General features: G+C 45.0%; 1 long non-coding RNA gene across 2 annotated transcripts in view; it reads right to left on the bottom strand.

The window, feature by feature from the left end:
• Positions 1 to 7,275: 7,275 nt before the first annotated feature.
• Positions 7,276 to 11,710, bottom strand: part of LOC139479089 (uncharacterized) — a 128,972-nt gene continuing 124,537 nt past the window's right edge. The window contains exon 4 of one of the 2 annotated variants that reach the window (XR_011654343.1): positions 7,276 to 8,244. This is a non-coding gene — a long non-coding RNA (uncharacterized lncRNA). The other variant, XR_011654344.1, reaches the window with a different exon arrangement.

Genomic DNA, 11,710 nt, shown 5'->3' with positions numbered 1-11,710 from the left:
ACATGATGCCAAGAGTTTCATTACTGTGTTATGCTTTACAAAATTTTGATATTCCCCAAAGAAATTAATTGCGGTTTTTGAAAGAATATCAATGATAATATATATACAAAGAGAAAAATAACAAAGTCAGTTCGCCACCCCTTGTGTCCCATATATGGCTCATTTATCCTATTTGGGTATTTTGTTCGCACAAGTGACAACACACATTCCGGCATTATTTGTCTGTGATGGAAGACAACATGCTCCCCATCTCCCAGTCTCATCTTCTTTTGAACATATTCTGGTATTTTCCAACCGTTACAGTTGTCAATTATTTTCCAGAATTTATAGTAGAGAGCCTTTCTGATGGTGCAGTTATTAGGGCTTGGAGGGAACGCATGTCCCATCCATCTGGCTGTTCCGTTGCTGGTGGCAACACAGAGTTTGATAAAACAGTAGGGGCATGTGCCCTCCTCCATTCGATTGTCACCCTCGGGATCTGGCTGATTTGCAATGTACTGTTCCCCGGGAATAGGGGAGTCCACTTGAATTTGTATACCTTACGTTTTGTAAATACATTTTTTGTTATTGTATATATAGTGAATGTAACTATTCTATAAACGGACATGGTTTACAAGGAGCATTATTTCGTGATTAATGTATATAAGTCATTTGATTAGTATATGCACTTTGACTGGATATATTCTTATTATGCAGTAACTGTTTCATTATTATCAAATTTGTAGCCCACAGACCTGTTGTCCTGCGATGTTCCGTAGCAGCCATATGTACAATATGCACCAATAACACATATTCACCACTAATGAACTGCGATATAATAGATTATATGGTCTCTGATGGTACACAAGTTGTTTGTAGTCAGCTTCTAAATGTATTTGTATGATTTTGTGATATTTGGCTCTGACTTGACCTGACAAGAGAAGATCATGCCACTATAGCCATCATATATATATATATATATATATATATATATATATATATATATATATATATATATATATATATATATATATATATATATATATATATATATATATAAATACATAGACATAATTTAGAAGTGAGATCTGCTTTGTTATATTTCAAGTGTTTTAATATGTTATGCTGCCTTGGACCTGAGAATTGTCCGCAGTCCCCAGCTGAGAGGCAGAGGGCCACACGACCTCTTATCCATAATTGTATGTGGCAGAGGAATGTAATGTTTAGAACATAAAGTGGGAAGCCGATTTGGGTGCTGAAAGGCTGTAACTGGCGGTTTAAGTACACACAGACAGTGGAAGGAGGGGTCTGTAATGGTGCAGGGAACGTGTGTAGATGGGGGTGTTCTCTGAAAGGCTGGGCCTGATGTTGTCACAAGTGGGTTCCAGGTGGGACTCGAGGGGTTAGAAAGTGTGACTGAGGGAGCAAGGCAGAGAGGGGTTGGTTGTCTACACACGGAAGGTATGGTAAGGGAGGGTGTGGGTGAGGGAGGGTGTGGGTGTGGGTGAGGGTGTGGGTGAGGGAGGGTGTGGGTGAGGGAGGGTGTAGGTAAGGGAGGGTGTAGGTGAGGGAGGGTGTGGGTGAGGGGGGTGTGTGGGTGAGGGAGGGTGTAGGTAAGGGAGGGTGTGGGTGAGGGAGGGTGTAGGTAAGGGAGCGTGTAGGTGAGGGAGAGAGGGTGTGGGTGAGGGAGGGTGTGGGTAAGGGAGGGTGTAGGTAAGGGAGGGTGTAGGTAAGGGGGGTGTAGGTGAGGGAGGGTGTGGGTGAGGGAGGGTGTAGGTAAGGGAGGGTGTAGGTGAGGGAGGGTGTAGGAGAGGGAGGGTGTAGGTAAGGGAGGGTGTAGTAAGGGGGGGGGTGTAAATAAGGGGGGTGTAGGTAAGGGAGGGTGTAGGTGAGGGAGGGTGTAGGTAAGGGAGGGTGTAGGTAAGGGAGGGTGTAGGTAAGGGGGGTTTAGGTAAGGGAGCGTGTAGGTGAGGGAGAGAGGGTGTAGGTGAGGGAGAGAGGGTGTAGGTGAGGGAGGGTGTAGGTAAGGGAGGGTGTAGGTAAGGGAGGGTGTAGGTAAGGGGGGTTTAGGTAAGGGAGCGTGTAGGTGAGGGAGAGAGGGTGTAGGTGAGGGAGGGTGTAGGTAAGGGAGGGTGTAGGTGAGGGAGGGTGTAGGAGAGGGAGGGTGTAGGTAAGGGAGGGTGTAGTAAGGGGGGGGGGGGGTGTAAATAAGGGGGGTGTAGGTAAGGGAGGGTGTAGGTGAGGGAGGGTGTAGGTAAGGGAGGGTGTAGGTAAGGGAGGGTGTAGGTAAGGGAGGGTGTAGGTAAGGGGGGTTTAGGTAAGGGAGCGTGTAGGTGAGGGAGAGAGGGTGTAGGTGAGGGAGGGTGTAGGTAAGGGAGGGTGTAGGTGAGGGAGGGTGTAGGTAAGGGAGGGTGTAGGTAAGGGAGCGTGTAGGTGAGGGAGAGAGGGTGTAGGTGAGGGAGGGTGTGGGTGAGGGAGGGTGTAGGTGAGGGAGGGTGTGGGTGAGGGAGAGAGGGTGTGGGTGAGGGAGGGTGTGGGTGAGGGAGGGTGTAGGTGAGGGAGAGAGGGTGTGGGTGAGGGAGGGTGTGGGTGAGGGAGGGTGTAGGTGAGGGAGGGTGTAGGTAAGGGAGGGTGTAGGTAAGGGAGCGTGTAGGTGAGGGAGAGAGGGTGTAGGTGAGGGAGGGTGTAGGTGAGGGAGAGAGGGTGTGGGTGAGGGAGGGTGTGGGTGAGGGAGGGTGTAGGTGAGGGAGAGAGGGTGTGGGTGAGGGAGGGTGTGGGTGAGGGAGGGTGTAGGTGAGGGAGGGTGTAGGTAAGGGAGGGTGTAGGTAAGGGAGCGTGTAGGTGAGGGAGAGAGGGTGTAGGTGAGGGAGAGAGGGTGTAGGTGAGGGAGAGAGGGTGTAGGTGAGGGAGGGAGGGTGTAGGTGAGGGAGGGAGGGTGTAGGTGAGGGAGAGAGGGTGTAGGTGAGGGAGGGAGGGTGTAGGTGAGGGAGAGAGGGTGTAGGTGAGGGAGGGAGGGTGTAGGTGAGGGAGAGAGGGTGTAGGTGAGGGAGGGAGGGTGTAGGTGAGGGAGAGAGGGTGTAGGTGAGGGAGGGAGGGTGTAGGTGAGGGAGAGAGGGTGTAGGTAAGGGAGGGTGTAGGTGAGGGAGAGAGGGTGTAGGTGAGGGAGGGAGGGTGTAGGTGAGGGAGGGAGGGTGTAGGTAAGGGAGAGAGGGTGTAGGTAAGGGAGGGAGGGTGTAGGTGAGGGAGGGAGGGTGTAGGTGAGGGAGAGAGGGTGTAGGTAAGGGAGGGTGTAGGTGAGGGAGAGAGGGTGTAGGTGAGGGAGAGAGGGTGTAGGTGAGGGAGGGAGGGTGTAGGTGAGGGAGAGAGGGTGTAGGTGAGGGAGGGAGGGTGTAGGTGAGGGAGAGAGGGTGTAGGTGAGGGAGAGAGGGTGTAGGTGAGGGAGGGAGGGTGTAGGTGAGGGAGAGAGGGTGTAGGTAAGGGAGGGTGTAGGTGAGGGAGGGAGGGTGTAGGTGAGGGAGGGAGGGTGTGGGTGAGGGAGGGTGTGGGTGAGGGAGGGTGTAGGTGAGGGAGGGTGTGGGTGAGGGAGGGTGTGGGTGAGGGAGGGTGTAGGTGAGGGAGGGTGTAGGTGAGGGAGGGTGTTGGTGAGGGGCAGAGTAGTCTACTCATGTCGGAAGCATTGCATGAAACAGCTCCACTCATTACAATATACTACTCAACTTGTGCTAGGGGTATGCAGATATTTAATTATTTTTACACAACCAGTTGGGCTTATCAAGGAATACCAGGAACATCCTGTGAGTGGCCACATGTTCTGCCCGTGGTCCGACCACAGCGCTACATACCACCCAACAGCTGTCTCTCCTCCACAGGCCTGTGCTAATGTCCCTATCACATTGATCCAGACAAGTGTTTTTGTTCCCACAACAAGTTATTCAGACAAATACTCAAATATAACTTACAGGCCAGTCATTCATACTTGTCATGCCCAACAATCACCCACACGTCACAATCATAAACTTTGACGGCAGTTAAATGAGTGTTTATCGGAAAGGCGGAGGAGTGACTTACAAACAGATTGACTTGTGTAAAAAACATGGAGACAGTAACTGGAGAGGCTGATTTATTTGTTTTATCATGGCATACTCTTCAGAATGGCGCAGCATCTGTCTTTACTAAAATCAGCTGTTTTCTGTAGAACCAGCTGATAACATAGTGAGGGTCTACACGGAGGTGCCCTTTCAGGTATACATATTACATGGAGTGTCCTCTTAGATCTACATATTACATGGAGTGTCCTCTTAGATCTACATATTACATGGAGTGCCCCCTATATCTACATATTACATGGAGTGCCCTCTCCGATCTACATATTACATGGAGTACCCTCTCAGATCTACATATTACATGGATTACTCTCTTAGATCTACATATTACATGGAGTACTCTCTTAGATCTACATATTACATGGAGTGCCCTCTTAGATCTACATATTACATGGAGTGCCCTCCTAGATCTACATATTACATTGAGTACCCTCCTAGATCTACATATTACATGGAGTACCCCCTTAGATCTACATATTACATGGAGTACCCCCTTAGATCTACATATTACATTGAGTACCCTCCTAGATCTACATATTACATGGAGTGCCCCCTTAGATCTACATATTACATGGAGTGCCCTCTCCGATCTACATATTACATGGAGTACCCTCCTAGATCTACATATTACATGGAGTACCCTCCTAGATCTACATATTACATGGAGTACCCTCCTAGATCTACATATTAGATGGAGTACCCTCCTAGATCTACATATTAGATGGAGTGCCCTCCTAGATCTACACATTACATGGAGTGCCCTCCTAGATCTACACATTACATGGAGTACCCTCCTAGATCTACATATTACATGGAGTACCCTCCTAGATCTACACATTACATGGAGTGCCCTCCTAGATCTACACATTACATGGAGTACCCTCCTAGATCTACACATTACATGGAGTACCCTCCTAGATCTACATATTAGATGGAGTACCCTCCTAGATCTACATATTACATGGAGTACCCTCCTAGATCTACATATTACATGGAGTGCCCTCCTAGATCTACATATTACATGGAGTGCCCTCCTAGATCTACACATTACATGGAGTGCCCTCCTAGATCTACACATTACATGGAGTACCCTCCTAGATCTACACATTACATGGAGTACCCTCCTAGATCTACATATTACATGGAGTACCCTCCTAGATCTACATATTACATGGAGTACCCTCCTAGATCTACATATTACATGGAGTGCCCTCCTAGATCTACATATCACAAGTCTACATGTGGGACACTTTAGAGCCACATGAAATGTCTGATCACAGCAACACAGTTAATCAGGAATTACTGCAGATTACAATCTTTCTCGGACAACAGAATATTTTCTCATAACCAAAACTGAAGTAGAGCTTTAGTATCTGGTTATTAACTCCCATGATAACATTTTCACGGCACTGAAAAACATAAAGAGAAACAGCAGGATTGTGACAGTGAGAGTACCTCCAATATGGCCTGCATTAGGCAGACGATGTTAAACCTTTGGCATATGGAGATTCTTGCAGTGAACTTAACCACTGCACTTTGTACGTGAACTCATAAAAATGTGAACGACTGGATGCCATTGGCCCATGAAGCGTGGTACAATATATGTATACCGGCGTCTCAGCATATGTAATGACATACAACCTTGTTGTATGCCTCTACTATGTACCACAACGTTACACATCTCCTCCAAGTGGTGCAGTCTTCAGGTTGACGGTAACAGTGTGAATGAAGAGCAACGCATGGCCTACAACATCCAGGTTGGGACACATCTGTCAGACAGACTGTCACAACGGGATTAACTCATCCCAATTTGTCCTTCATATTGGCTCTTAAGGCCCTGACGAATCTATCATTTGTTCAGTTCCGTTATGAGATGAGGACCTAGTGAAGAGTTGTTTTGGTTTTTTTTAAATACGCAGGTTATGTTTATGTATTTATTTTTAACCTGGTGAGGAGTATTTTCTACTTGAAATATTTAGCTAAAGCATTATTTTACGCTGGTAATGAAATCAACAACAACAAAATAAAAATTCTTTTAATAAATGATAACAGACCATTAAATACTCATATCGCACGCAAGTATGTCAGGTCTGGTTGTGTGCAAGGCAAGAAATATTGTAAAGTTTTTAAGATCTGCTCCGTAAACAAGCACTGCTCACGCCATTTTCAGTCTAAGTCAAAGGCGCTGCTGTGGGAACTTGAAAAATAAAATTTTCAAAATTCAAAACTATCAAAAGGCACCAGTTTGCCACTAGACCTATTTAAGTGCCAAGTTTGGTTAAGATATCTCGCATGTTTTTTTAGTTCTGCTCCGGAAACAAAACTGTGATGGACTATTTCCCTCTTCCACTTCGTGGCGGAGATAAACAATAATAGACTGCCAAACCAATGTAGTGATTCAGGTGAACAATTGACTTGTCTTTGCATGTGTTTGTGACGGGTGCCACCGGTAGGGCAGGATACGCGCCCGTTTCGCGAACACCCGGTATCATAACTATTTGATGGTGATTCATAAACACAAGCTGATAATACAGTTAGAATCGTACAATGGACTCGAACTTTGTAGCTTTTATTCATTTGATAAAAGAGAAACTCAAAACCTTTTCTTTTTCTATTTTAATCAGGAAAAGATGAACATTTGTTTGTCGCATTCTCACTGTTAGTGGTAAAAGAGCAAGAATTGTGGACCATGGTCAAAACCATCCTGTTTTGAGTGATGAAGGCAGATTATAATCTACTATGCTGCTTAACACAATGTTTTCTAGACAAAAGCTTTATTTAAAGAATGCAAATGTCTGTACTGGGAACAAAGAAAATATACATGTAATTTCAAAGGAGAAAAACATGTTTCTGTCATCATTCATTCAGGATGTACAGATTCATCAGCCGCTGATTTACGGTTCTGTGACAATGAATATTCATATTAACTGGTTCTTCCTTTGGATCAGTGACAGATACTTGTCATTAACCCTTCAACAATGTCCTCCACAAATCATGCTATTCCTTTCTCCCCCCTCCACCAATTGTAAATCATCAGGGACAAGCCCATCACCATGACCTTTCCTCCCCCCATCCCCCCTACAAAGCCACTCCTTCCCACCTACACAGCCTCCTCTCCACCAACAAAGTCTCCCCTCCCCCATCCTCCCCCAACAGTCTCCCCTCCCCCACCCCCACCAACAAAGCATCCCTTACCCCATCCCCATTCCTGCATGTCCTCTGTCCCTGCCTCACAGATGCTTTCCGGAACCAATGCGGATCTCAGCTTACAGATAGTTTTATATCTCTGTGAATTCCAAACATTGTCCAGATGACAGCCTTGTACATGCAGTTCCTTTCTTCTGACACCAAGTCCCAGGACCAAGGACATGGCCAGCTTCTATGTGTACCAGATGTAGACGCAGGCAACATTTATACAAATGTCAAACAAACACTCGTGGCTTTGCTCGTCCAGTTTCAGTATTAGTCTACAGTAACAACTGTTCACAATTTCTGCCATTACATAATAGGGACAAACTGCCTTTGTTTTTATTAGGTTCAGACTAGAAGACCTCATGTTCAACCCTGGAAGTACTTATGTTCAACAGTTCGTTGCTGAAAGAACAATTATTCCCTGTCCGTACCTAGACTTGCACAAGCCTCTAAGGCAATAATTATTAATTTGAATCATAAGTTCTTGATTATGTAAATAATGAGAACAAGTTGTCCGTACAAGAAACTGGAGTACTTAGATGTACTGTCCACATATCTAGACTTGCCTATTAGGAGGATAGAATGACTACACATTCAAGGACTTTTCTTTCAGCACAGCCTTGGAGCAAGGCAAGCCCTTGCCCTGCATTTACTGCCTGCCCTAAGTTCCACCCCAAGACCGACCCTAAGATCCACCCTTCAGACAATCCTGAACACTGACAACAGTTGCCAATATTGGAACCTATCTGTATCCCCTTGAGAATATAACTTAACCACCATCTGTGCACTATTCCATGCTATAAGCTCTATATACAATGTCTGTTGTCTATTGTTGTAGGCGGGTTGTGTGTGGTGCTACCGATTAGCGCCGAGGGTTGGTCCTCCGCTGGTGTCAGTCGAGGTCAGGTACACGTGCCTTGACAACTTCCACATGTCCACGACACAACCGGCTCAGGAAATACAAGTTTACCTGAAATTACAAGGAGGAAAAAATAAATAACACACACACATTCAGAATGAGAAAACTCTCAACAAAACAGGAAACAGTCCTCTGAAAGGATGGACCACATTTGGAATCGTGGGTCATTGGGGCCAGGAACTTTCTGGGTGACTCACCACTAGGTGTGATCCACGATGGATGCAATGGCCGCGGTGCAGTTAATTATATGCGCTTCAGTGAACCAGATTATGTAAATTTGGCACTTAATTCATGGTGCTGCCCTGGGAACTGGAAACCACACTCTGGTTGAAGGGGTATTCCATTCACATCACACAGCCTGGTTCAACTTTCCTCATGGGCGGGACAGTATAATTCTACAGCTAATTCCCATTAATGGAACACCAAAACTGACTTGAGCAAAGTTATTTCTCCAGGAGGAAGGAATTATGATTCACTGTCAAGTAGTTACAGTGTTACATAAAATAATGTCATCAAAGACTTGAAGACGTCATACAACGTGCTTGTTGATACAGAGCTGCTGTTTCCATGTCGTTTCTCAATTGCTTTTCCAGAACTGGTATCTGCTGAGAAGGTGACACCTTCAGGGTAATGACGTCCTGTTCTGTTGGATCATCAATAAGTGTTGTCTGGCTATCAAAGTATCAGCTTCTGTTTCCTCTTATTTGGTCTGAATCAAAATATATTTATCTATGTCTCCATGCACAATAAACCCTCTTAGTGAGTGAGTGGGTGGGATGAGTGAGTGAGTGAGTGAGTGAGTGAGTGGAGTAAGTGGAGTGAGTGAGTGAGTGAGTTGGTGGAGTGAGTGAGTGAGTGAGTGAGTTTCTGGTCGGAAGACTTTAAACCAGTAAAACCAGTGATTGATAGCATGAGCAACAACCCATCAAGGTATGATGACACAATTAACAAGGTCACACATGGTACTAAAACACATTGTAAAAAATATCAAAACATTAATAAAATTCATTTTTAATAACGTACATCTATGCATGTTATAAGTTTTAGAAATTATATACCTCGGAAAAAAATACAATTTAAAGATATTCAGTTAATAAATTCAGATGCAATGCATGAAGTAACAAAACTGAAATGAAATAAAAGACAAAAGACACCACACAGTGGTAAATCCTGGACTACTTGTGAAGGCCGGGCAGTCTTCAGAACAGGCAGTGTAAACCCAGTGACGTCCTTTCAAGGCTAACATTAACATTTCCATGGGAAAAAATTGAAAAAAAAAAGTCTCAGAGTCATAAAAAGGTTAAAGTAGGTTCCATTGCTTCCTCTCCCCTTCCCAAAGTGGCTGGTGAGCTGACATCCACACTGTATGTAATCGGTTTCCAAGCAAGCCGACCAACCTGGCTGAACGTGACAATCCGATGCCATAACAACCACATTTGTTTCTCATTTCACAGTAATGACGTAAAAACTCTGACAATTTGAAAGCTTTCCCCTAATTCCATTTTTGTGCACTTCACAGCATGTTCTCTGAAAAAACATACAGGAATTTCAGCCTGATTTCCATTCCAAATGCAGACAATTATCATCCATTCAGCTCCTGGGGGTGGGGAATAAATGATTTATCACACACTCCCCAGAGTGAATGTGTAACACTAGAGTCTGCATGGAACTGACACATGGACTGACATTCTACAGACTTCCAGGAATATCAGGACTCCAGACCAGGCTGTTTTGCCTGACACAAGAACCACATACCAATATTGCCTGATACAAGACCCATATACTAATATTGCCTGATACAAGACCCATATACCAATATTGCCTGGTACAAGACCCATATATCAATAATGCCTGATACAAGACCCATATACCGATATTGCCTGATACAAGACCCATACACAAATATTGCCTAATACAAGACCCATATATCAATATTGCCTGACACAAGACCCATATACCAATATTGCCTGATACAAGAACCATATACCAATATTGCCTGATACAAGAACCATATACCAATATTGCCCAACACAAGACCCATATACCAATATTGCCCGACACAAGACCCATATACCAATATTGCCTGACACAAGACCCATATACCAATATTGCGTGACAATACACACAAGTTCTGTCTAACAGAGCTAGCATATACTCTAAAACTACCCCACAAAGCTGTTCATGCTTCCAGTGCAGGCTGGACTACTGTGTTAATCAACTCATGACATACATGTAGAGAATAATGCCATCAAAAGGCGTGTTACTTGGCCAGCGACAGCTGAGTAGAATGATGTGGGCGATGAGAGTCATCGCTGGCAGATAGCCAAAGCCTGCGCTCCTGTGAATGAGTGTCGATATCATGAATGTTATACCACAATCAAAGCGTATTTATCCAAATTGATGATGCATTATTCATTAAGAGCAAATTACATACGTAGCATATTCAACAAACTTTCCATTGGCTCATTGGCATGTGGTGACAACTAGCAATTGACGGTCAACATGGTTGATACATAGTGATAATACGCTTGTTATACCACCATCCATAGACCTCATACAGTTAATTCACACATCTGCTGATGACACCATAGGAGCAATGAAAGAGGGGCAGCAGAGCGTAGTTGTCGCCATTTGATCCCATCTAGGCACCATAGAGGCCGTGAAAGAGAGTAGCTGTAACCATTTGATCCCCATCTGGGCACCATAGAGGCCGTGAAAGAGGGCAAGAGGGTAGTTGTCGCCATTTGTTCCCAATCTCGGCACCATGGAGGCCATGAAAGAGGGCAGCAGAGAGTAGTTGTCGCCATTTGATCCCATCTCGGCACCATAGAGGCCATGAAAGAGAGTAGCTGTCACCATTTCATCCCCATCTGGACACCATAGAGGCCATGAAAGAGAGTAGCTGTCACCATTTCATCCCCATCTGGGCACCATAGAGGCCATGAAAGAGGGCAGCAGAGAGTAGTTGTCGCCATTTGATCCCATCTCGGCACCATAGTGGCCATGATGACACCTAAACTGGGCAGATAGAGAAAAATTGGCACCAGCACAAAAACACCTAAAACTTGTAAAATAAAGAATTACAGAAATACAATTCCACAAATGAATCAACTTGAACAGACTAATCAACAAAACAAGAAAATATTTTGGGCTTGCCTGATCTAAAAATAACAAAGTGTATTAAAGAGACAAGTGCTCGAGCTATTTAAGGTTACATGGCTGCCGAGATGGGAATGCTGGATAAAGACTTGTATAACCAAGGAAGGTTGTTGGGGGGTAGTACAGGGAGGATGACGTCAGTAACAGCACCTGCGTCAGCGCAGCGAGATCCTGGATGAGGAGACGCTGCCATGCACCTGACAAGGCCAGCTGGATACAACAATCAGATGTTAGAGGGAGTCTTGTTGCATCACACACTTGGCTACATGAGGCCGAGGCCGGGAGGGCACACAGACCTACTGACTTCAGTTATCTATAGGGTTGGCTTCTGGATGGAGGGAAACCTGAACCTATTTTC

This window comes from Haliotis cracherodii, unplaced genomic scaffold, assembly GCF_022045235.1.
Source record: "Haliotis cracherodii isolate W230 unplaced genomic scaffold, xgHalCrac1.p SCAF_4, whole genome shotgun sequence".
Classification (NCBI taxonomy): Eukaryota; Metazoa; Mollusca; class Gastropoda; order Lepetellida; family Haliotidae; genus Haliotis; species Haliotis cracherodii.
This window is presented reverse-complemented; position numbering and strand designations above follow the sequence as displayed.